The 23,728-nt window shown below is 34.8% G+C and overlaps 1 long non-coding RNA gene across 1 annotated transcript; it reads right to left on the reverse strand.

Annotated features, from left to right (window-relative positions):
- Positions 1-326: 326 nt before the first annotated feature.
- Positions 327-3,609, reverse strand: LOC141390503 (uncharacterized). The gene is made up of 2 exons (XR_012409382.1): positions 3,130-3,609; positions 327-2,577 (listed from the first exon to the last, which is right to left on the reverse strand). It is a non-coding gene; the product is annotated as an uncharacterized lncRNA (long non-coding RNA).
- Positions 3,610-23,728: the final 20,119 nt, after the last annotated feature.

The raw sequence follows: 23,728 nt of genomic DNA on the forward strand, positions 1-23,728 counted from the left end.
GCAAATATTAGAAGAATTTTATAAATAGTTTTCGGGGATTTTTACCGAATCGAGCAATGGAAAAAAAAACAATATTTCGAGGTACTATTACGATACCTTGTTACCAAAGGTATCACAAAAACTTCAAGACCCCTTACAGCATTGTAATGTGCAACAATTTTATTAACCATATTCTGACTCCACAGTGTCATAGAAGACCAAAAATGAGAAGACACGTGTCTCGCCGTTTTTCCCTATCTCATCAACTTTTGCGGTTATAGGCCTCCAAAGGTTTGAGGCTTTGATATAAAAAGGGTCATTTAGTCAGGACTATATCTTCCAAACCATTCTTCTTCTTTATTTGCAAATCCGTTATCCGGATATAAGCGATCATACAATATTATTATAAATGTGTTATGCTATTTTATTTTATATTATACAGGCATAAACAGCTCTCTATTTTTTGCCGCCGAAATCATGCTTCTTTCATCATGGCAGCCTGTCCAATCTTGTATGTTTTTCAGCCAGTTCAATTCTTTCCTGCCTCTTCCTCTTTTTCCTTCTATATTGCCCTTTATGATGGTTTGCAGGAGTTTATACTTTTCATTTCGCATCAGATGTCCCAAATATGCAATTTTCCGAGCTTTGGCATGTCGCAGCAATTGTCTATCTAAACCCATTCTGCGTAAAACGTCCTGGTTTGTTACATGATCAGTCCATGGTATCTTTAAAATCCTTCGGTAGACCCATATCTCGAAGGATTCAAGTTTTTTCTCATCTGCAATTTTAATGGTCCATGTCTCAACTGCGTAAAGTAGTACGGACCAGATATAGCATTTCACGAATCTGACTTTTGTTGAGAGGCTTATATCGTGATTTGTAAAGACTGTTTTGTATTTGAAAAATGCATCTCTGGCCATCTCTATACGACGTTTGATTTCCTTGGAAGAGTCCCATTTTTCATTTAACAATACTCCAAGGTATGTGAAATTAGTGACTCGCTCAATATTTTTATTATTAATTTTTAGTGTGGTGTGATAATGGTCATTTTTCTTACTCACAACCATGTATTTTGTTTTTTTAATGTTTATTTTTAGGCCATTTGCTTCGCTCACCCTTGTAAGTTTATCTACGAGCCTTTGTAAACCAGGTAGACTGCTAGCTACTATTACGGTATCATCTGCATATCGTATATTATTTATTGTTCGTCCATGTATTTGTATACCTATTCTTTCATTTTCCACGGCTTCCTTAAATATTTTTTGGGAATAGATGTTGAAAAGCATAGGAGACAATATGCACCCCTGTCTTACTCCTTTTGATATAATAATTTCGTCCGTAGTTTCGCCATTTATCTCAATCCGTGCAGTTTGACTCCAGTATAAGTTTTTAATGCATCTTATTTCCTTCTGCCCAACTCCAATATCTTTCAATATATCTATTAGCTTGTCGTGTTGAACTGTGTCAAAAGCCTTTTCATAATCTATGAAGCAAAGGAAAACATCTTTCTGGACATCTCTGCACTTCTGCACCAGTATCTGCATGGAGAGTAAAGCCTCTCTCGTCCCCATGCCCTCTTTGAATCCAAATTGTGGTTCTCCCATAGCCTTTTCACATATGGGGTATATTCTTTTGTGTATTATTCTTAGAAAAATTTTTAGGATGTGGCACATGAGGCTAATCAGTCTGTACTCACTGCAATTCCTTGCATGCATCTTCTTCGGTATTGCTATAAAGGTCGATAATAACCAGTCATGTGGGTACTGGCCTGTATCATATACATTATTAAAGAGTTTTACTAATATTTGTATATTGCGTCCATCTATTAGCTTCAACACTTCGGAAGGTATTTGATCAGGTCCTGTTGATTTTTTGTCCTTCAGCGTTATAATTGCATGCTCCACTTCAGACTCAGTTATCGGATTTCCAGCAATATTGATATTAACATTTTCGTTGTTGGATCGGCTTTCATCTGTAAACAATTCTTCAATATATTTTTTCCAATGGCTCTTTATTTGTTCTGTTTCAAAAATTTGCTGGTTGTTGTTATCAATAAGCGTTGTGGGGATATTTTTCCTATAAATTCCGGCCGCTTCTTTCAATTTTTTGTGAAGATTAAAATCATCGTGCACATTCTGTAGGTGTTCAATTTCTTGGCACTTTCTATTTAACAGTGTGTTTTTGGCAGCACGAGTTGCTATTCGAATTTCTTTGTTGATTTCCCAATACTTCTCGTAATCAATGTTTTTAAATTTACTGCGTTCTGCTCGAAGCTCTAAAATTTCATTGGTCATCCATTCCTCATTATTTTTTCTATTGCAGTTTCCAAGGGATTTTTCAGTAATTTTACATATTGTGCCCTTCACATTATACCAGAGGTTTTCCAAATCGTTCATGTCGATCCTTCCTAGTTCCTTGTTCATGCTGTCCTTCACCTCGTTTTTAATCATTGGATCATTGAGTTTCTCACAGTTAATTCTTACCCTAGTCTTCTTTTTTCGTATTGTTGCTAGTTTTATTCGGATATTTAACATCAGAAGGTTATGGTCCGATGGCACGTCTGCTCCTGGGTAAGTTGAACATTTGGTCACGCAGCTCCTATATCTTTTATTTATCATAATGTAGTCAATTTGGTTACGCACTATATTATTTCTGTTATCCTGTGGTGATTTCCACGTATAAAGCCTTCTGGGGTGTAATTGAAATAGTGTGTTAGTGATTGTAGTTCCATGCTCTTGACAGAATTGTATTAATCTGTCACCCCTTTCATTTCTTTCGCCGAGACCAAAACTTCCTGTAATACCGCATACTTCTTCGCTTCCTACTTTGGCATTGAAGTCGCCTTGAATTATTGTAATTTCATGTGATTTCGTCATTTTTAGCAATTTATTGATTTCGTCATAGAATTTTTCGACCTCGTCTGTGTTTCCATCACAAGTGGGTGCGTATACTTGAATAATGTTTAAGTTAAGCGGTTTTCCTTTTATTTTTATCATCATTGACCTATCGGACATTGGAACAAATCCAGCAACACAGCCAGCAACATTTTTGCTAACGATGATACCTACACCTCTTCTGTGTGTCCCTTCCATATTTCCTGAGGAGTATATCGACGCATTTTGGGATTTAAATGTGTGACATTCCGTCCACCATGTTTCACTAACGCCTAATATATCTATGTTAAGTCTGTTCATTTCATTGATAGTATTGTTAAGTTTTCCAGACTCATACAAGCTTCGGACATTCCATGTTCCAATGTTCATTGTTTTCTTGTTTTTACCTCCGGGGATTCTTAGCACCCTCGATTGGCCGGAGACTGAGGGCCGTGTGTTTTGTTGGTTGTTCATATTGTATGATTTTCATGGGAGAGTTACTTCAGTGGTTTCCCGTGGCCTTCTGAAGGGTTTATAGTTTTTCATCTAATTTTCAGCCGCTCCAATGGAGTACAGACGCTGTTTGCTGCCGCCGAATCTCGATCAGACGCTGCCTTTTCCTTTTATTTTTGGTTCGCCCCACATATTTTATTTTTGCGGTACCCGTCATATCTGATGAGCTTTCCCCTATCCACCACCTGGGGAGGCGTCCGATGGGAGAAAAAAAGAAAAAAAAAAACTCCGCACGGACCAAACCATTAGGAAATTTGAATTTATCTCAGAGGCAAAGTTGTAGCTCTTGTCTTAAATAACAAAAATTGTGAACACATATAACCCATCAAACTTCACCTGCAAGGTCAAAATCGCCATGGTCAAATTTCTTATAAAATTTTTTTCAAGTTTTGTTATACAGCTATCAAACCGATCAAATTTGAAGCAAACAACCTCAGATCTCAATAAACATCTTTCTAGAATATACGAACCCTGAAGGAACAGGTCTTAATGGTCAAAATAGCAAAACAATTGCGATTTTTATCCTCTTTTCTCGGCTTCTGCTCCATAGATATTAAACCGTTCAAAATTCAGGAAAACAATCAACCACAAAAGTGTAGCAAAGGCTTCAATAAACAACTTTCTGGAATGTGCGAAGTGTCTATGAACGGTTCTTAATGGTAAAAATAGCAAAAATCTTTTGAAAATATTAAATTTTTATACTTTTTTCTCCGACTCTGGTCCAAAGATACCAAACCGCCCTAAAATTAAGGATACAGTCAACTACAAAAATGTACCTTAGATTTCAACAAACAAGTTTCTAGAACAAATGAAGATTCTAGGAGCGATTCTTCAAGCTCAAAATTAGATTATTTTAGATCATTCTTTCCTGTTCAGGTCCGTAAAGGGTCCTTTCAAATTTCCTTGAGTTTTTAACAGTTTGTTATTTCCAAACTTGAGCAGGGGGAATGTTAAAAAAAATTTAATTGTTCGTGAATTTCATAAGAACCATTTCTAGAATCTTCATATTTTCTAAAAAGTTGTTTATTGAAATCATAGGTACATTTTTGTGGTTGACGATATCCTTAATTTTTGGGCGGTTGAGTATCTTTGGACCTGAGTCGGAGAAAATTATACAAATTGGATATTTTCAGAAGATTTTTGCTATTTTTACCATTAAGAACCCTTCATAGACATTTCGCATGTTCCAGAAAGTTGTTTATTGATGCCATTGCTACGCTATTGTGGTTGATTGTTTTCTGGAATTTTTAACGGTTTAATATCTATGAAGCAGAATCCTAGAAAAGAGGATAAAAATCGCAACTGTTTTGCTATATTGACCATTAAGATCCGTTTCTACAGAGTTCGTATGTTCTAGAAAGTTGTTAACTAAGGTCTAAGGTAAATTTTTCTAGTTGGTTGTTTGCTTCAAATTTGATCGGTTTGAAAGCTGTACAACAAAACTTGAGAAAAAATTTTAAAGAAATTTGACCATGGCGATTTTGAACTTGCAGATGAAGCTTGATGGATTATATGTGTTCACAATTTTTGTTCTTTAAGACAAGAGCTACAATTTTGCCTCCGAGATAAATTCAAATTTCCTAACGGTTTGGAAGATATAGTCCTGACTAAATGACCCTTTTTACATCAAAGCCTCAAACCTTTGAGGCCTATATCCGCGAAAGTTGATGAGATAGGGAAAAACGGCGAGACACGTGTCTTCTCATTTTTGGTGTTCTTTCACACTGCGGTGTCAGAATATGGTTAATAATTTTCGTGTTGCACAGTGTTATCTAACCGCTATATTCATGTTGGTTTTCAAGTTTTTTTTTCGTAGATTGCCGAAATATGTCTTCTAGAAATAAAATATAGACCAACAAGTAAGAACGGCTTTAAGTTCGGCCGGGCCGAAATTGTTATACCCTCCATCACGAGTGGTATTCAAGTAAAATGGAACAATTAGTTTCCTTCCGTTTATGAAGAAGACTTAATACCAAATTTCAGCAATTTCGGTAAAACAATGTGGACCTGTACTGATAATTCTGTTCTGGAACATTTTATAAACCCATGAAAGACTAAATAACAAATTTCAGTCATTTCGGTGGGATGTTGACGCCACATCTTTAACAATTACGAAAATCGTCTATGGGGGCTATATCGAAATGTGGACCGATATAGCCCATTTGCAATACCAAACAACCTAGGAGTAATAGAAACTTCTATACCAAATTACAATGCTCTATCTTAAAAATGGTAAGCTGTATCAAGATTTCAACAGACGGACGGACGGACATATACACATTATAGGGTCTGTGATGAATATTTCGATGTGTTACAAAAGGAATGACAAATTTAATTATACCCTCCATATCATGGTGGATGGTATAAAACTTGAATTTGGATATTTTACCACAAAAGTTCCCCCGCTAAAAACTATCCCCTTATTAACCAAAATTGTTGGCATCTTCCTTCACAAAAATTCTTACCTCGTGTAAAAATTTGTCAGTATTAAACTATTACTGCGAACCCTAGCGTGGTTATGGTTACTATACACACAATTAAAACCGTGGAATTTCTGTATATACTAAGCTGTAACTCTGTTATTTGAGCACGTACATCAACAAAATTGGCATTCATGGAAAAGTCGAGAGATCGTTTTTCAAAAATAACTACCGTGGGCGGAATGTGTCTACCAGAAATAAAGATATATATAAATTTTTTTTCCAATTTTCGGTCCATTGCACCCGCTAAAAACTATCTGATTATAATTTAGAGTTTCAAGCTTCTTTCCTGTCATAAGCTCACACCTTATTTAAAATCTCGCGCTGATTGGACTATGATTACGACCTACAGAGCAGATACAAATTCGGATATGATGTGAAACCGACTTCCATACAAAATTTCGTGACGATTGGTCCATAATTGCAGCCTGGAGTTTGATTAAAATTTTTAATAGACAGACGGATTTCCAGATATGAAAAATTGCATATAACATTGGGGGTCTACGACGAATATTTTGTGGTGTTACATGCCAAATTGTGGACAAAGACATCTTTGTTGTAGAGAAAAGTATAAAAATTAAGTAAGAGTGTTTTATTTATAAATGCACTTAAAATTAGAAAATAATTTTTCATGATGGAATCTCTCAAATAAAACGCTTGTATTTGAATAAAAATAGTGTAATTGTAAACGGCAAGCATTTTATTTGAGAGATTCCATCATGAAAAAATATTTTCTAGTTTTAAGGTCATTTATAAATAAAACACTGTAACTTTATTTTTTAAATTATTTTTTTTTAATATCTATTGACAAATATTAGGGTCCTCTTGTGTATTCATATTTTTTAGAAAATGTGACAAATTATGAAATATGCTTTATTAATCACGTGAAGAGCCTTTAAAACAGAAAAGTAAACATTTTTAATATAAATATTGTTCCATTATAATTAGACATCGTATTTTAGCATGTTTTTTATTTCTTATCCGATTGGACTCAAATTTTGGATCTAGGCGTTTTGAGGGTCAATTTTTCGATATTTGGGGTCATATCAAAAATATGCAAAAAATATGCAAAAAATATGCAAAATATATGCAAAAAATATGCAAAATATATGCAAAAAATATGCAAAATATGCAAAAAATATGCTAAATATGCAAGTGTTTTTTTGACAAAAACCGTCAATTAAATTTGGAAAATCATCAAAAAAGCATTCTTAATTAAGTTTTTTGACGTTTAACATAGCTTTTTGCAGATTATTATGTTATTGAGACTCTCCAGATATTCCGCCACAGCAATAAATCTAGACTAACAAGACTTAAATCAGTTTTCACAAGGTGAGAAAATGTCAAATAACCCAGCTTTCCTATTACAACATAATTTGCTTCCTATACAAATGTAGATAGATAATGGAAAAATTTCAAAAACTCAATCAGAAATGTCAAAATCAACATGTCCAAATATGGTGATAGTTTCTAATCGGCCAAAATTGTCTAGTAGAAAAACAAAGGAGCTAGAGTTAGTCATCGCTATTTTTGTTTAGATAAAAGTGCAATTTTTTCTAGTTTTTGGAAAAGGGTTCGTTTTTTAGCGCAAAATGGGAAAAGTACTAAAGTACCATTTACGATTCAAGGTTCTGGAATATAACTATAATTAGAAGAATACGTTTTGAATATCCACATATTAGATTTGAATATATTTTATAGTGTTAAGTCCTATATTTGTGGTCAAAAAGCTTCTTTGGAAAACTGCTGTAACTTCCGCTTTAATATTGATGACAAGGTTTTAGTTTAATGCACTAAAAATACATAATTTTATATGTATATTGTAAGCATACAACCGCTTAATGCAGAATTGGGAAATGTTCACTCCTCGGCGAAGAGTAATGCATTATTTTTTTAGATTCACTTTTGGCAGTTTTGTTGAGATGTGTATTATTTTATTGTTGTAAAATAATTTCAAAATAAAACCCGAGATTAGTTTTGTTGTTTTCAAATTTTTAAAAACAACAAGTTTTATTTAAAGTGAGATGTAGTTAAAATTGATGTGAAGAACACCAAATGATTAGTGCAAAATGACATAACTCAGAAAAACCACATAATAGCGTGGTAGTGGTAAAATAAGTCACACCCTTGGAATTATCTTTAACATGGCAAAATCACTCACATATTTCTGCTAGAAAAGCTTTAGGAATGCTAAAAAAATGTAGTTCTTTCATTTCTGCTGCAGGAAAACAATTTTGATAACACAGTCGAAAAGAAATTATACAATTAATTAACTTATACCTGACCGTGTACTTGATAATTTGAACTAATTATTACAAATGTTTCGAATGGAGGAGTTGCTGTAAAAATTTTTTCAGCAACATTTAGAAAAAATGATCGAGTACAAGGATATAACACATTAGTCTTGTTGTCTAGGACATAAATAAATATATTAAGAAAAATGTTCGCCGCAATATTGTCATTAAAGTTGCCAAAGGCACTATACACCTAAAAGGCAAAGATTTCAAGGAATCTTAATTTTCAAAATAAATGAAATTTCACACCTGTCTCGTGTTTTGCTTATATCCTGATGTTTACTTTAAAAACGTCATATTTCTAGCTCTACTTTCACAATCTAATTGGCGTTTTCTGTAATTTGGAAAAATTGAGTCTTGTTGGATGGTAAATTGGTAAAAAGTAAGGAAAGGAACAAATACGGGCAATGCCAATAAAAATTTCCGGATTGTCGTATAGAAAAATGTCACTATTTTTAACACTTAGAGCACGTAGAGTATTATATAACTACCACGAGTTATTTAATCATAGAAAATAATTTATTTTCTTTACTATTCGTTAATCCGGACAATTTGATGATTCGGACACCGCCGAAACCTGTGGTGTAGGGATTATCGAGATTATACTGTATATATGGGTGCAATATCCAAATCTGAATCGATTCTTACTAAAATAAACAGGGATCGCCCTAGGGCCAACAAATCTCCAATTTTTATGCGAATTGGTCATTAAATGTGACCTGTACTTTGTTTTCAAAAAGACCTGGCCAGATGGATAAGTGCGAATCTATGCAGATAATCAAAAGGAACTGTGGGTCTATTTCGTTTCCTTTTGCATGTTGCAAACTCATTCACTAAGACATAATACCCTTATGATATTAAAATATAGTTATCAGTGCAATCATGAATAAAAATTCCGTGCATAATTTGTTTCCTTTCCCAAATTTCACAATTTTTTTCCATATGTATGCCCAAAAAGGGAATATTTTTGTCGATTCGACTAGAATATGCCATCATGAAGCGAATCTAGTAGCTTTCAACTTTTAACAAAGATTGATTTTAAAAGAGTTTCACTTTCTAAAATTATTTTCCGTGCGGAAAATTCGGTGGGAAATATTCATGATTGCCTTGTATATGTTTTTATATGTTATATGTTTTTAGTAAAATATGAAAGATTTTATGTAATATTCAATATCGTCTTAGTCTTAATTTCTAGCTCATTTGTTATTCTGTCAGACAATTTGGCCGTTTCAACATATTTGGATACGTTCATTTTGATATTTCTGATTGAGTTTTTGAACAAATTTGTATTAGAAAGCAACTTATGTTGTAATAAGAAGGCTGGGTTATAGGAAATTTTCTAAGTCTTTTAGTCCAGATTTATTGCTGTGGCGGAATAATAACACTGTGCTACAGTGAAAATTTGCAGGGGTTCTAATGCATAAATTCGGTTTTGTGGGAGTCCACAGAAGACGAAAATACCTTTGGTTTCTTTGGGTCACTTCGGTTTTTCATTTTATAACGGTAAATGTAGTGAAAAATGAGTTTTCTTGGATTTTCAACTTTAAACGGACATTACTTCTTTTTTTCACAACCGATTTGCACACACTGTTTTTCATTATAAAGGGGAGAGTAATGCCTTTCGAACAAGCCATAGATTTTTAAAATCGGTTAACAAATAGCTAAGTAATAGTGGTTTAAGTGTGACAAAAACGCATTAAAAAACAGTAAAATGTTTTACCTTGTGCTCTAGGCTGCGTAAATGACACCTAACAGTACAATTATTTACAGTTAGCAAGTAGGAAATTTAGTTGGCTTTCCAAAATGGGAAAAGCCAACAAAATCCGTTGAAAAATGAATGCGTTATGGCATTTTTTGTGTTTCAACTTTTTGGTTTTTTTCATATTTTCCTTTATAAAACATTGATACCTTGGGCGTAATTGTTAAGCAGGATAATCACAATTAGAATCGTACATGCTAAGGTACCATCTTTTATAAAGGAAAATATGAAAAAAACCAAAAATTTGAAACACAAAAAATGCCATAACGCATTCATTTTTCAACCGATTTCGTTGGTTTTTCCCATTTTGGAAAGCCAACTACTTGTTAGCAGTAAATAATTGTACTGTTAGGTGTCGTTTACGCAGCCTAGAGCACAAGGAAAAACACTTTACTGTTTTTTAATGCGTTTTTGTCACACTTAAACCACTATTACTTAGCTATTTGTTAACCGATTTTAAAAATCTATGGCTTGTTCGAAAGGCATAACTATCCCCTTTAAAATGAAAAACAGTGTGTGCAAATCGGTTGTGGAAAAAAGAAGTAATGTCCGTTTAAATTTGAAAATCAAAGAAAGCCCATTTTTCACTACATTTACCGTTATAAAATCAAAACCCGAAGTGACCCAAAGAAACCAAAGGTATTTTCGTCTTCTATGGACTTCCACAAAACCGAATTTGTGCATCAGAAATCCTGCAAAAAAATTTTGTCCACATTTGTATCACAGTGTAATTAATAACATAATAATCTGCTAAGAAATCGACGTTTAACGACAATAAACTTAATTTAGAACACTTTTTGATGAATTTCCAAATTAAATTTGACGATTTTCGTCAAAAAAATTAGTTGCATATTTTGCATATTTTTTGCATATTTTGCATATTTTTTGCATATTTTGTGCATATGCAAAATATGCAAATATGCAAAAAAATAAAAAATATGAGCGAACGAATTTTGGTCCAATCAGAATTTTCGTATCTTTATTAATAAAAAATATGCAAATATGCAAAATCCGATGTCTAATTATAATTTATTAACATTTCCCCTCAAAGCCCATAACATATATTCTTAAGAATTTGTTTAATGTCTAGAAATAATTATGTATGTGTAACTATACTTTTTATTTTTCCACAACCAATATGGAGAGAAAATATCCACACTCATATTTCATGTCACTTCACGACACTTAAAAGTTAGCTGTGTATTTTTCTCGACATTCCTTAGACATTCCAAATATGGGATGCTTTCTATGGTTTCCGCTCTCAAATTGTAGTAATTAAAAAAATGCCAAGTTATGTTTGGTACTTTAATGGAGGGCTCTAAAGGACCATGTATATTAACAACGTCATTAATTCGTTTGCATGTCATGAATCTCAAGTAATGTTTTTTGTACTTCTTTATGTCACTGATTCCACCCACCTAGCAAACAAAACCGTCAACCTTAGTTGTTGTGGTAATATAGTCGTAGAAAATATGTTGTAAGCATCTGTTAACTGAATATAATTTGCCGTCAATTACATCCTTGTTTGCTGAACCTTTTTACCACAGTATCAAAATGAAAACTTCATAAATTATTTACACACAACTTGTGGCTCAGTAAATATGGAAATTTAAGGAGGCAAGCATATGCTTTCTATTTCTTACAAAAGACAAAAATATATTTGGACCCTAAACATTAGGAAGCTTTAATGTGATACTAATGGAAATAATAATTGTTAAAGACTATAAAAAGCGATGTTAACTCAGATAGCATGTAGTATACAACAGGTTACAAGAGGATCATTAAAATCCCACCACAAGCCACAACATCTGATTTCAATGGGTGATTTTTTTATTAAAGAAAGGAAGACGAGCCGCAATAAGAAAACAATGAGAACCAAAGAATATGGTTGAATAAATAGATTTTATATATTTTTTAACACAATCCGCACACATAAAACGATATATACATACATATGTACAAACTTACATACTTATATATGTCATCACCCATAAAAAGGATTAGTAAGAAAATTACGTTGATATTATTTTGAGTGATGTGCCGATGTTGATATTGTTCAGACATTCAATGTCAAATATCAATCAAATTTAATTGTTTTTATGGCGTCAAACATGCCGGAATGTCCTGTAGCATTATAAGATTAAGCAAAAGATTTACACAAAAACAGATAAATAAATTCCAACTTAATCATAAAAGCAATGTTGCGATTAGAAAAAAATCCAAAATCATTATAAATAATATAATTCGGTTGTCGTTAATTATAATTTCATGAAAAATGACAATTGTGCTCATGTCATTTAGGATAATATAGGACGATGTTACACGATCATGATGATGATGATGGAATGACTTTGAAGATGGTTTCTGTAAGTATAATTATGAAGACTATTTGTTCCTTATCCTTGGAAGAGGGTCTTAAAAGCACCCTTTTCTTTGGAAAGGGTCCTTAAAGCACCCTTTTCTTTGGAAAGGGTCCTTAAAGCACCTTTTCCTTTGGAAAGGGCCTTAAAAGCACCCTTTTCTTTGGAAAGGATCTTAAAAGCACCCTTTACTTTGGAAAAGGTCTCAGGAAGCACCCTATCCTTGGGAGAGGGTCTTAAAAGCACCCTTTTCTTTGGAGGGGGTCTTAAAAGCACCCTTTCCTTTGGAGAGGGTCTTAAGATGCACCCTTTCCTTTGGAGAGGGTCTTAATGAGCACCCTTAGCTTTGGAGAGGGTCTTAATGAGCACCCTTACCTTTGGAGAGGGTCTTAAGAAGCACTGCTTTCCTTTGGAAAAGGTCTTAAGAAGCACTGCTTTCCTTTGGAAAGGGTCTTAAGGAGCACCCTTTCCTTTGGAAACCGTCTTAAGGAGCACCCTTTCCCTTGGAAAGGGTCTTAAGAAGCTCCCATTCCTTTGGAGAGGGTCTTAAGAAACACCCTTTCCAATGGAAAGGGTCTTAAGAAGCACCTTTTCCAATGGAAAGGGTCTTAAGAAGTACCTTTTCCAATGGAAAGGGTCTTAAGAAGCACCCTTTCCAATGGAAAGGGTCTTAAGAAGCACACTTTCCAATGGAAACGGTCTTAAGAAGCACCCTTTCCAATGGAAAGGGTCTTAAGAAGCACCCTTTCCAATGGAAAGGGTCTTAAGAAGCACCTTTTCCTTTGGAAAGGGTCTTAAAAAGCACCCTTTTGTTTGGAAAGGGTCTTAGGAAGCACCCTTTTGTTTGGAAAGGATCTTAAGTAGCACCCTTTTATTTGGAAAGGGTCTTAGGAAGCACCCTTTTGTTTGGAAAGGGTTTAAGAAGCACCATTCCCTTTGGAAAAGGTCTAAAGAAGCACGCTTCCCTTTGGAAAAGGTCTAAAGAAGCATCCTTTCCTTTGGAAAAGGTCTAAAGAAGCATCCTTTCTTTTGCAAAAGGTCTTAAGGAGCACCCTTTCCAATGGAAAGGGTCTTAAGAAGAACCCTTTCCAATGGAAAGGGTCTTAAGGAGCACCCTTTCCAATGGAAATGGTCTTAAGAAGAACCCTTTCCAATGGAAAGGGTCTTAAGAAGCACCCTATCCAATGGAAAGGGTCTTAAGAAGCACCCTTTCCAATGGAAAGGGTCTTAAGAAGCACCTTTTCCAATGGAAAGGGTCTTAAGAAGCACCCTTTCCAATGGAAAGGGTCTTAAGGAGCACCCTTTCCAATGGAAAGGGTCTTAAGAAGCACCCTTTCCAATGGAAAGGGTCTTAAGAAGCACCCTTTCCCATGGAAAGGGTCTTCAGAAGCACCTTTTCCTTTGGAAAGGGTCTTAAGAAGCACCCTTTTGTTTGGAAAGGGTCTTAAGAAGCACCCTTTTGTTTGGGAAGGGTCTTAAGAAGCACCCTTTTGTTTGGAAAGGGTCATAGGAAGCACCCTTTTGTTTGGAAAGGGTCTTAAGTAGCACCCTTTCCTTTGGAAAGGGTATTAAGAAGCACCCTTTCCAATGGAAAGGGTCTTAAGAAGCACCCTTTCCTTAGAAGCACCCTTTCCAATGGAAAGGGTCTTAAGAAGCACCCTTTCCAATGGAAAGGGTCTTAAGAAGCACCCTTTCCAATGGAAAGGGTCTTAAGAAGCACCCTTTCCAATGGAAAGGGTCTTAAGAAGCACCCTTTCCAATGGAAAGGGTCTTAAGAAGCACCCTTTCCAATGGAAAGGGTCTTAAGAAGCACCCTTTCCAATGGAAAGGGTCTTAAGAAGCACCCTTTCCAATGGAAAGGGTCTTAAGAAGCACCCTTTCCAATGGAAAGGGTCTTAAGAAGCACCCTTTCCAATGGAAAGGGTCTTAAGAAGCACCCTTTCCAATGGAAAGGGTCTTAAGAAGCACCCTTTCCAATGGAAAGGGTCTTAAGAAGCACCCTTTCCAATGGAAAGGGTCTTAAGAAGCACCCTTTCCAATGGAAAGGGTCTTAAGAAGCACCCTTTCCAATGGAAAGGGTCTTAAGAAGCACCCTTTCCAATGGAAAGGGTCTTAAGAAGCACCCTTTCCAATGGAAAGGGTCTTAAGATGCACCCTTTCCAATGGAAAGAGTCTTAAGAAGCACCCTTTCCAATGGAAAGGGTCTTAAGAAGCACCTTTTCTTTTAAAAGGGTCTTAAGAAGCACCCTTTTCTTTTAAAAGGGTCTTAAGAAGCACACTTTTCTTTTAAAAGGGTCTTAAGAAGCACCCTTTTCTTTTAAAAGGGTCTTAAGAAGCACACTTTTCTTTTAAAAGGGTCTTAAGAAGCACCCTTTTCTTTTAAAAGGGTCTTAAGAAGCACCCTTTTCTTTTAAAAGGGTCTTAAGAAGCACCCTTTTGTTTTAAAAGGGTCTTAAGAAGCACACTTTTCTTTTAAAAGGGTCTTAAGAAGCACCCTTTCCTTTGGAAAAGGTATTAGGAAGCACCCTTTCCTTTTAAAAGGGTCTCAAGAAGCACCCTTTCCTTTTAAAAGGGTCTTAAGAAGCACCCTTTTGTTTGGAAAGGGTCTTAAGTAGCACCCTTTCCTTTGGAAAGGGTATTAAGAAGCACCGTTTTCATTTCCAATATCTTGTTGTTGGATATGGATATAATATTAAACATTATTTGCCTCCAATTCGTAGTTATTTCTCTTTGTTAAAACAACCTGATTTTATTGAATTAAAAAAATTCTGGAAATGTAAAACAAAGCCCATTTTTTATAACAATAGCAAAAATATGTTAGTTGTCAGCGTTTAACAATATTATTGAAATTTCTTTGTCGAAACGGTATTGTTTTTAGATTTGATTACTGATCAAATAGTCTGTAATATCAAGTGAAGGTATGTATTCTATAATTTTAAGAACGCATGTTGCTACGGTATTTGTCACCAAATTCATTTGCATACAACACATTATAAAACTGTATGTTTATGATTTTCCAAACAAAGCAATTGTGTGAACTGTTAACGAAAACAGCATGACAAGAAAATGAAAAACACAATTTTCTCACCATAAATTCCAAACGTTTTTCCACTCCCTCTTAATCCTCATCTGTTGATGATACAAATCTTTTTAATTTGCACATATTTTTCAATTATGAATTCAGTTACTCCATCATCCTTACCCTAACAAAGTGATGCGCAAAACCTCTGAAATGTCTGAGTTATTTGTTTATGCAAATTCAATAAAGAGCCCTTTGCCCCTTCTAGATTAGATTTTAAAAGTGCTACAATTACAAATGCCAACGTTTTGGCAGAAATGCTAACTGAAAAGAACACATGAAAATGTCAGAAAACAACAAGTCAAACAGCGCAACTATGGTGTAACAGTAACATGGGCAACCATTTTTTCTCTCGGTTGAAAATTTTTAATATATGTGCATCCAATTAAATGTTTCTTTTCTTGGTATTTGTTGACAAGGGTATAAACATATTTCGACATGAATATTTTCTAATGTTTACCATGTTAAATAATCAAAAATTCACAGACTAACAGCCGCCAACAAATTTCTTAGTAAAAGGGTTTAACGTGGATTTGTTTTAATTCACAGAATTGAAAAGGCAGTTATTTGTGAAATTTTATGATCAAAATGTACAACAGTTTTTATTTAATTTACTTACTTAGGTGACGCTATGATAACTTTTGCTGTCGAAGCCGAATTCAGAATAGGCTATGCACTGTGGTCCCAACCTGCGAAAAAAATCGATATCAACAAATTTCAATGACAATTCAGCAAATTATCTCTAAATATATCATATTTTAATATTCCAACAACGTTTTTTTGTAATTTATATCGGTACTTAAGAAAACAAAACTGAAGAAGCTGACATTTACGTATGATCTCTTTAAGAATTTAAAAACGTCAGCAAGGTTATGACTTCTTACAAGACAAATAACTAAGAATTTAGAAGATAAAATAATTTTTTTTTCGAAATGGAAGTTTTATCTAAAGGTGTTTTAATTACTTTTACATAAAAATCTGTGCAAATTTTTCGCAAAAAATTTGCTTGATATTAAACTGAATTAAACTACTTTTTTTGTCAAGTTTTTACAAGTCCTCAAAATTTAAGTTGTGTTTTACGAACTACGTCATCCTATGTCACTCTCAATTTTTTGGAGAATGTTCGAAATAGTGCCAAGTGACATCAAAAATACTAATGATGCCTCTGGTCGTTTTAAAGAATATGCTGTATTGTTGTGTTGTTCTGTATACCCCCCCAAAATGAAATATTCTGGCATTAAATGGAATAAGCTGAAAATGTAGATAAAAACTTCAAACAACTTGAAGTCTGACGGTATCGTTTTATGGGGGCTGTACCAAAACCTGGACTTATGTCTACACTTTTTGGTGGGAAAGGTTTATGTTTAATGAGAACTACAAATACAAATTACAGCCCATTCGGGTCGAAAATGTAGACGAATACTTCCAAATACCTGAATTCGGGAGGTACTGATGATGGCTATACCAAAACCTGGACCTATGTTCACAATTTTTCTTGGGAAAGTTTTGCAATCTATGAAAACTCCAAATATCAAATTGTAGTCCATTCGGGCCGAAAATGTTGATAAACACTACAAAATACCTGAAATATATGAGGGCTATACCAAAACCTGGATCTATGTCCACAATTTTTGGTTCATAATGTTTCTGACTACTGGGAACCTCAAATATCAAATAACGGCCAAATCAGGCCGAAAATGTAGATAACAGCTTCGAAATACCTGAAATCGGGTAGTACCGCTATATGGGGGCTATAAGAAAAACTGGACTCATATTGAAGATTGTTTGGGTAACGTAGTTTTTACTTATTTAATTTTTACTGAAAAAATCGGATCGATGCGACGATTAGAAATATGTTTGTCGCGCCTTTCCATACAGTGAGTCCACTGTGCAATGGAGGCTCTTAAAAATCCTAAGGCTATGGAGACTCCGAAAACTCTTTATATAAACCCGTGATTATTGTAGGCTATTGAGGCTCCTAAAAATCTTTAAAAAATCCACACTTATTGTTTTCTATTACACTGTGTGTAATTTTTTGTGTCATGGAAAATTAACCACATTCTGACACCGCAGCGTAATGGAAGACGAAAAATAAGAAGACACGTGTCTCGGCGTTTTTCGCTGTTACTTCGAATTTCGCGGTTATGGGCCCCCAAAAACCTGAGGCCTTGATGTCAAAAAAGACCATTTTATCAGGCTCATATCTTCTAAACCGCTTAGAATATTGGTTTACTCGTGGAGGCAAAGTTGTAGCTCTCATCTTATAGAATAATAATTGTGAAGACATAAAATCCATTCAACCTTATCTTCAAGGTCAAAATCGTTAAGGTCAAGTTTCCGTCATTATTTTTTCTCAGATTTTGGCCTACAGTATCAAACCGATCAAAATTGAATCAAACAACCAACTACAAAAAAGTACCTTAGATCTCAATAAACAACTTTCTAGAACATTAAACCCTGTAGAAATGGTTCTTAAACGTCAAAATAGCAAAACAAATGCAATTTTAATTTTCTTTTTTCGGTTTCTGTAGAAATTAAACCATACAAAATTCAAGGAGCCCACTACGAACTGTTCTTAAAGGTCAAAATAGCAAAAAAACTTCAGAAAATATTCGATTTTTATACTTTTTTCTCCGATTCTGGTCCATAGATACCGAACCTTTCAAAATTGAAGAATGCAAGCAACTACAAAAATGTACCTAAGATCTCAGTTAACAACTTCCTAGAACATATGAACATTCTAGGAACGGTCCTTCATGTTCAAAATTCACTAACAATTATATTGTGGTTAATGCTCAGGTCTGGAAATAACAAACTGTTCAACACTCTTGAAAATTTGAAAGGTTTGTTATTTACGGACCTGACCAGGAAAGAATGAGTAAAACTAATGGAATTTTGAGCTTAAAGGTCCGCTCCTAGAATATTCATATGTTCTAGAAAGTTGTTAACTGAAATCTTAGGTACATTTTTGTAGTTGCTTGTATTCTTGAATTTTGAACGGTTCGGTATCTATGGACCAGAATCGGAGAAAAAAAGTATAAAAATCGAATATTTTCTAAAGTTTTTTGCTATTTTGACCTATAAGAACAGTTCGTAGTGGGCTCTGATGCTCCACAAAGTTGTATACTGATATATTCGCTACATTATTGTGGTTGAATGTTTCATTGAATTTTGAATGGTTTAATTTTAGAATTTTAATTTAGAAAGTAGTAGACTGTATATTTTTATACCCTACACCACTATGTGGAAAGGGTATTATAAGTTTGTTTTGGTAAAAATTCATGTAACACCGCGAAATATTCGTCGGAGACCCCCAATGTGGTATACCAATCTTCATATCTCGGCGAGATAAAGCGATTTTGAGATGTGTGTCCGTCCGTCCGTGTGTCCGTCTGTCCATTATAAATTCTAACCAAACTCCAGGGCCCAATTATGGACCGATCGTCACGAAATTTGGTATGGAGGTCGGTTTCACATCAGAATAGATCGCTATTTTAATTGGTGATGATCGTAAAATATTTAGCGGTTGAAATGGACCAAAAACATAATTTTCATCCGATTTTGTAGCTGCTCTGTAGGTCGCAATAATAGTCCGATCGAAATAATAATCGAAATAAGGTAAGAGAATATGACAAAGAAGAAGCTTGCAATTTGAGATCGCGATCAGATAATTTTTAGAGGGTTAAATGGACCACAACTTCTGTGTGAAAATTGTGAAAATTTTTAATATGCAGCTTATATCTTTTTTCCTGGAAGAGACATTCCGGACAAGTAAGCTATACTTGGAAGAGGAACGCTTGACCTTTCTATTGATTTCAATTGTGTTGTTGTACATGATAAGATAACAGAGTTACAGCCTAATATACCCAGTTATTTTTTTGTAGTGTTATCATAATCACGCTGGAGTTCGCAATTGTAGCTCAATAATCACGATATTTTGCACGAGGTAAAAGATTAGGTAGAAGAAGATACTTACAATTTTGGAATATGATCTGATATTATTTAGCGGGTGGAATGGACCATTACTTTTATATGAAAAATACAAATATATATTTTTGGTCTATATTTTATTTCCTGGAAGGCATATAACGGCAAAGTAGCCTACGTATGGAAAAAATTACTGACCTTTCCCCCGGATGCAAATTATAACGGCAAAGTATCCTACATATGGAAAAAATTACTGACCTTTCCCCCTGATGCAAATTATAACGGCAAAGTATCCTACATATGGAAAAAATAATTACTGACCTTTCCCCCTGATGCAAATTATAACGGCAAAGTATCCTACATATGGAAAAATTACTGACCTTTCCCCCTGATGCAAATTGCAATAACGTGTCTGCTAGATAACGGGCCTAATACCTAATATATAATGGGTTTTGTGTAGAGAACCATATTTTCCAATTCCCAGTTTTTGCATTATTGCAAATTACATGGTGCCCTAGCGTATTAATTGTACAATTATACATACATTTATTGTAGCATGGGTCGCTTTGCCACCTTTTTTTGACGATTCCCCAGCGAGGCAACATTAAATTTTCAATGGTGGCAAAATACCCTTCAGTAATGTTGACGACATTTTCTGAGTATTTCAGCCATGTAAAACTTCTCTGCACGTGTTGTCTTAGGACACGCCGTTCGGATTTGGAGATAAGCTGTGGGTCCCATATCATTGAGCGAATATGAATCAGGCTACACTCATTCATTGATTTGAGAGAAGTCTCCTTTGTCTAGAGTTGTGCCAAAGGAACTATATGGAACTATCTCGTTCGCTTCGCAGTTCCAATGGCCCACATGTTTTCTTTGAACAAACTGCGTATACTTACTATCACACGTTACATTTGATGATGTTACTCATACGCTTTGGAACTAGTACAAGGAACTAGGAACTAGATTACCCAACTCTACCCTTGTTCCTTCTCAGATGTTTGTGAAGCAATTATTATATTATTATTTAAGCTTGGTGTGATACGGTGACTGAATCCACAAAATTATTTCTTACATACTTAACTTACCTTAAATAACTTCAAATGAAAGGTACTTACACCCGGGAAGTGTTTTGCGGAATAACATCAGTGTTTATAGATAAGAAAAATCCGAAAACAAGAAAAAGATTTTGCTTGAGAACGGCAAGTCCTATCGAAATGGGTCTTAAGACAATGATGTAGAGGATTTTCAGCGCTATAACATTTTCTTTAAGCCGTTTCCAAGCAAAATCCTGAAAACCTAAAATATACCTACAAATGTGAACTTTGACCGCGATTTATTTAAAAATCTCTCCAGCAATTTTTTCTTATTTTCGGATTTTTCTTATCTATGAACATTGATGTTTCAGATTCCTCAAAACACTTCCCAGGTGTAAGCGGTTTTTAGGGCATCGTACATGACATTGTTTTAAGGAGGCGATGCAGTCAGTGTATTGCCCCAATTTCATCTTCTATTTTCAAAAATGGTAAAACGTACGAAAATATCGGAAAGGTCAATCTTGTAGAGACTTTTTACAGGTACAATATTTTCTCTAATCCCATTTAGATAGGACTTGCGGTTTCCAAGCCAAAAATGAAAATCTTAAAAAACCTAAAAATGTGAACTTTGACTGCGATTTATTTGAAAATCCCTCCGGCGATTTTTTTTGTTTTTTGATTTTCCTCATCTATGAACATTGTTGTTTCAAAATCAGCAAAAACTTTCCAGATGTAAGCACCTTTCATTTAAAGTTAGTTAAGACGCGCCGTCTACGATAAGTTTATTTGTTACATAAAGAAATCTTGATTTGTAGAAATCTAATTTCAAGGGTAGTGGTGTAGGGTATCACATGGTCGGCCCCGTCCGACTATAACCATGGCTTACTTGTTATTAATTATTCCTCATAGCAAATGAGGAATAATTTGCGGAGAAATGAGAGATGAGAAAATAAAACACAAGGAATTAATATTTTCACAAATCGTTATAAAAAGTAATTCAGTTTATTTGTTGTATAAAAAGTTTAGAGATGAGGAGAGGTGCTTACCAGTCGGCGTGCGTTTGAGAAGTGTTATATTTAAAAAGAGAAAGAGCACTGGTTTAGCATAAATTTAAATGTTACTTTCGTCAAGAGCGCAATTTATTTGGACGAAAGTAACCAAGAGACGAGAGACTTGACAATTAAAAACTTAAGACATATTTACATTAGCTTTTTCATAAAAGGTACAAACAATAGTTAAAATTCATTGAAAGCAAAAATAATTTAGTACATTTTAATGTTGTTTAAAAGAAGATTAAACAAATGGATTTTATGTCTTCACAATTATTATTCTTTAAGATGAGAGCTACAACTTTGCCTCCACGAGTAAACCAATATTCTTAGCGGTTAAGAAGATATGAGCCTGACAAAATGGTAATTTTTGACATCAAGGCCTGAGGTCTTTGGGGGCCCATAACCGCGAAATTCGAAGTAACAGGGAAAAACGCCGAGACACGTGTCTTCTAATTTTTCGTCTTCTATCACGCTGCGGTGTCAGAATGTGGTTAATTTTTTTCGTGTTGCACAGAGTTATTATAAAAAACATACTGTATTTATGATCCTAAAAACCGATAAAAAGCACATACTTATTGAAGGCCATGGGTGCCCCAAAAAAGCTTAAACAAAAAACGCGCACCTAATATAGTCTATATGCGCTTTTAATAATTAAAAAATTCACTCTTATTGTAGGCTTGAAACAATCCTTTAAATCTTTTTATGACTTTACACAGCACCCCTATTACATGATTACAACCTGTAATTTGAGGTTATAGTTAACATAGGAATTATCGAAAACAACTACGATTTTTATACCCGTCATCAAATTATTGTTATAAACCCCAAGTATGTTCGGACGAAATCCGTTACAGATAATTTGTAGCCGATTAAGCCATGGCCGTTCGTCTGTTGATCAGCCGATTCGGTCCAAAATTTGGCCTTCGCAATAATTTGTCCAAATGCAGTTTAACTTCGAAAATGGTCTTCTCCTTAAGGTACCTTCCCCGTATCGGTCTTCTCCCTAGGATACCTCCCCCACAAAAGTTAAACATTTTTGTTTAAGTGAGAATTTTTGATTTCTTCGAAGATCCTACTCCTTGTGGTCCTGTTTATAAAGATGTTATGTTTTTCGTGGGCATGTCCATGGATTCTAATGTAGTGGTCCAATAGTTCAAATTTATACGGTGACCAACTGAAATGACTGGTGAACGCGATATCTATCGAAAAGAAATGATTTCCAAAATAAGGTCCACTTTCTATTTGGACTACGCCGATCCATTCTTTCAGGTGCCTCCTTTACAACACTGCTGAACTTTAGTTCAATATATATTTTATTGTCAGCAATTTCACACAAAGGACCAAAAAATCTGAAAACCTCCAAATACAAAATTATTGGGAAAAAGGATTTTATTTACGTAGCCGGTATTCGATTCGATATTGTCATAGATGAAAGTTTCAATTCAGAAATTATGTATTATACCAACGATATATTTTACGAGCGCATAGAATAAACTTATTACCGTTGACCTGGCCATGACATTAAAATTATTTTAGGTGATTTTAATGCCAAAGTTGGAAAGCAGAATATCTTTGGCCCAACAGTCGGGAAATTCAGTCTCCACATCTGACAATGTTTTGAGGCTGATAGACTTTGCAACTGCAAAAAACATGATAGCATCTCGATATTCATAAGGGCACCTGGCTGTATTCAGTTCAAATAACAAATAATCAAATTCATCGAGCGTGTTGGATGTACGATCGTTCTGTGGAGCAAACATAGATTCGTTGCTGCAAAGGTACGTACCCGTCTAAACGTTGCAAATAAAGCACGAATAGATACAACACGGAAGTTGGACATCGGTAAGCTGCAATCACAACAGATAGCCACAGCATATTCCACTCAACTGGCCCAATTGCTTAATGAAAGCACTCCTCGTCCCGATAACATATCAGCACAATGGCAAAATATTGCCCACTCCATGCAAACAGCCGCGAAATCCATACTTAGATACCAGAGACCTCCACCAAGGAATCCATGGTATGACCAGGAGTTTCGTGCTGCTACCGAAGATGAAAATGCGGCATATAAGGCTACCCTACAATCAGTAGCAACTCGTTGCGCACGAGAGAAGCATAGGGAGAAAAGGAGAGAAGAGAAACGTCTTTTCCGCAGGAAAAAGAGAGAGATGGAAAAGCGGGAGGCTGAAAAAATCGAGATGTACAGGAGCCAGAATGAAGTCCGAAAGTTCTACCAAAGAGTAAAACATCAAACTGATGGCATTGGTCCAGGGGCATCCTTCTGTAGAGACCAGCAAGGTAAATTGGTAACTGATACAGATAGTGTGCTCAGGTTATGGAAAGAACATTTTTCCAAAATGTTGGTATCCGATAGT

This window comes from Musca autumnalis, unplaced genomic scaffold, assembly GCF_047663935.1.
Source record: "Musca autumnalis isolate F117 unplaced genomic scaffold, ASM4766393v1 scaffold_1, whole genome shotgun sequence".
In the NCBI taxonomy this organism is placed as follows: Eukaryota; Metazoa; Arthropoda; class Insecta; order Diptera; family Muscidae; genus Musca; species Musca autumnalis.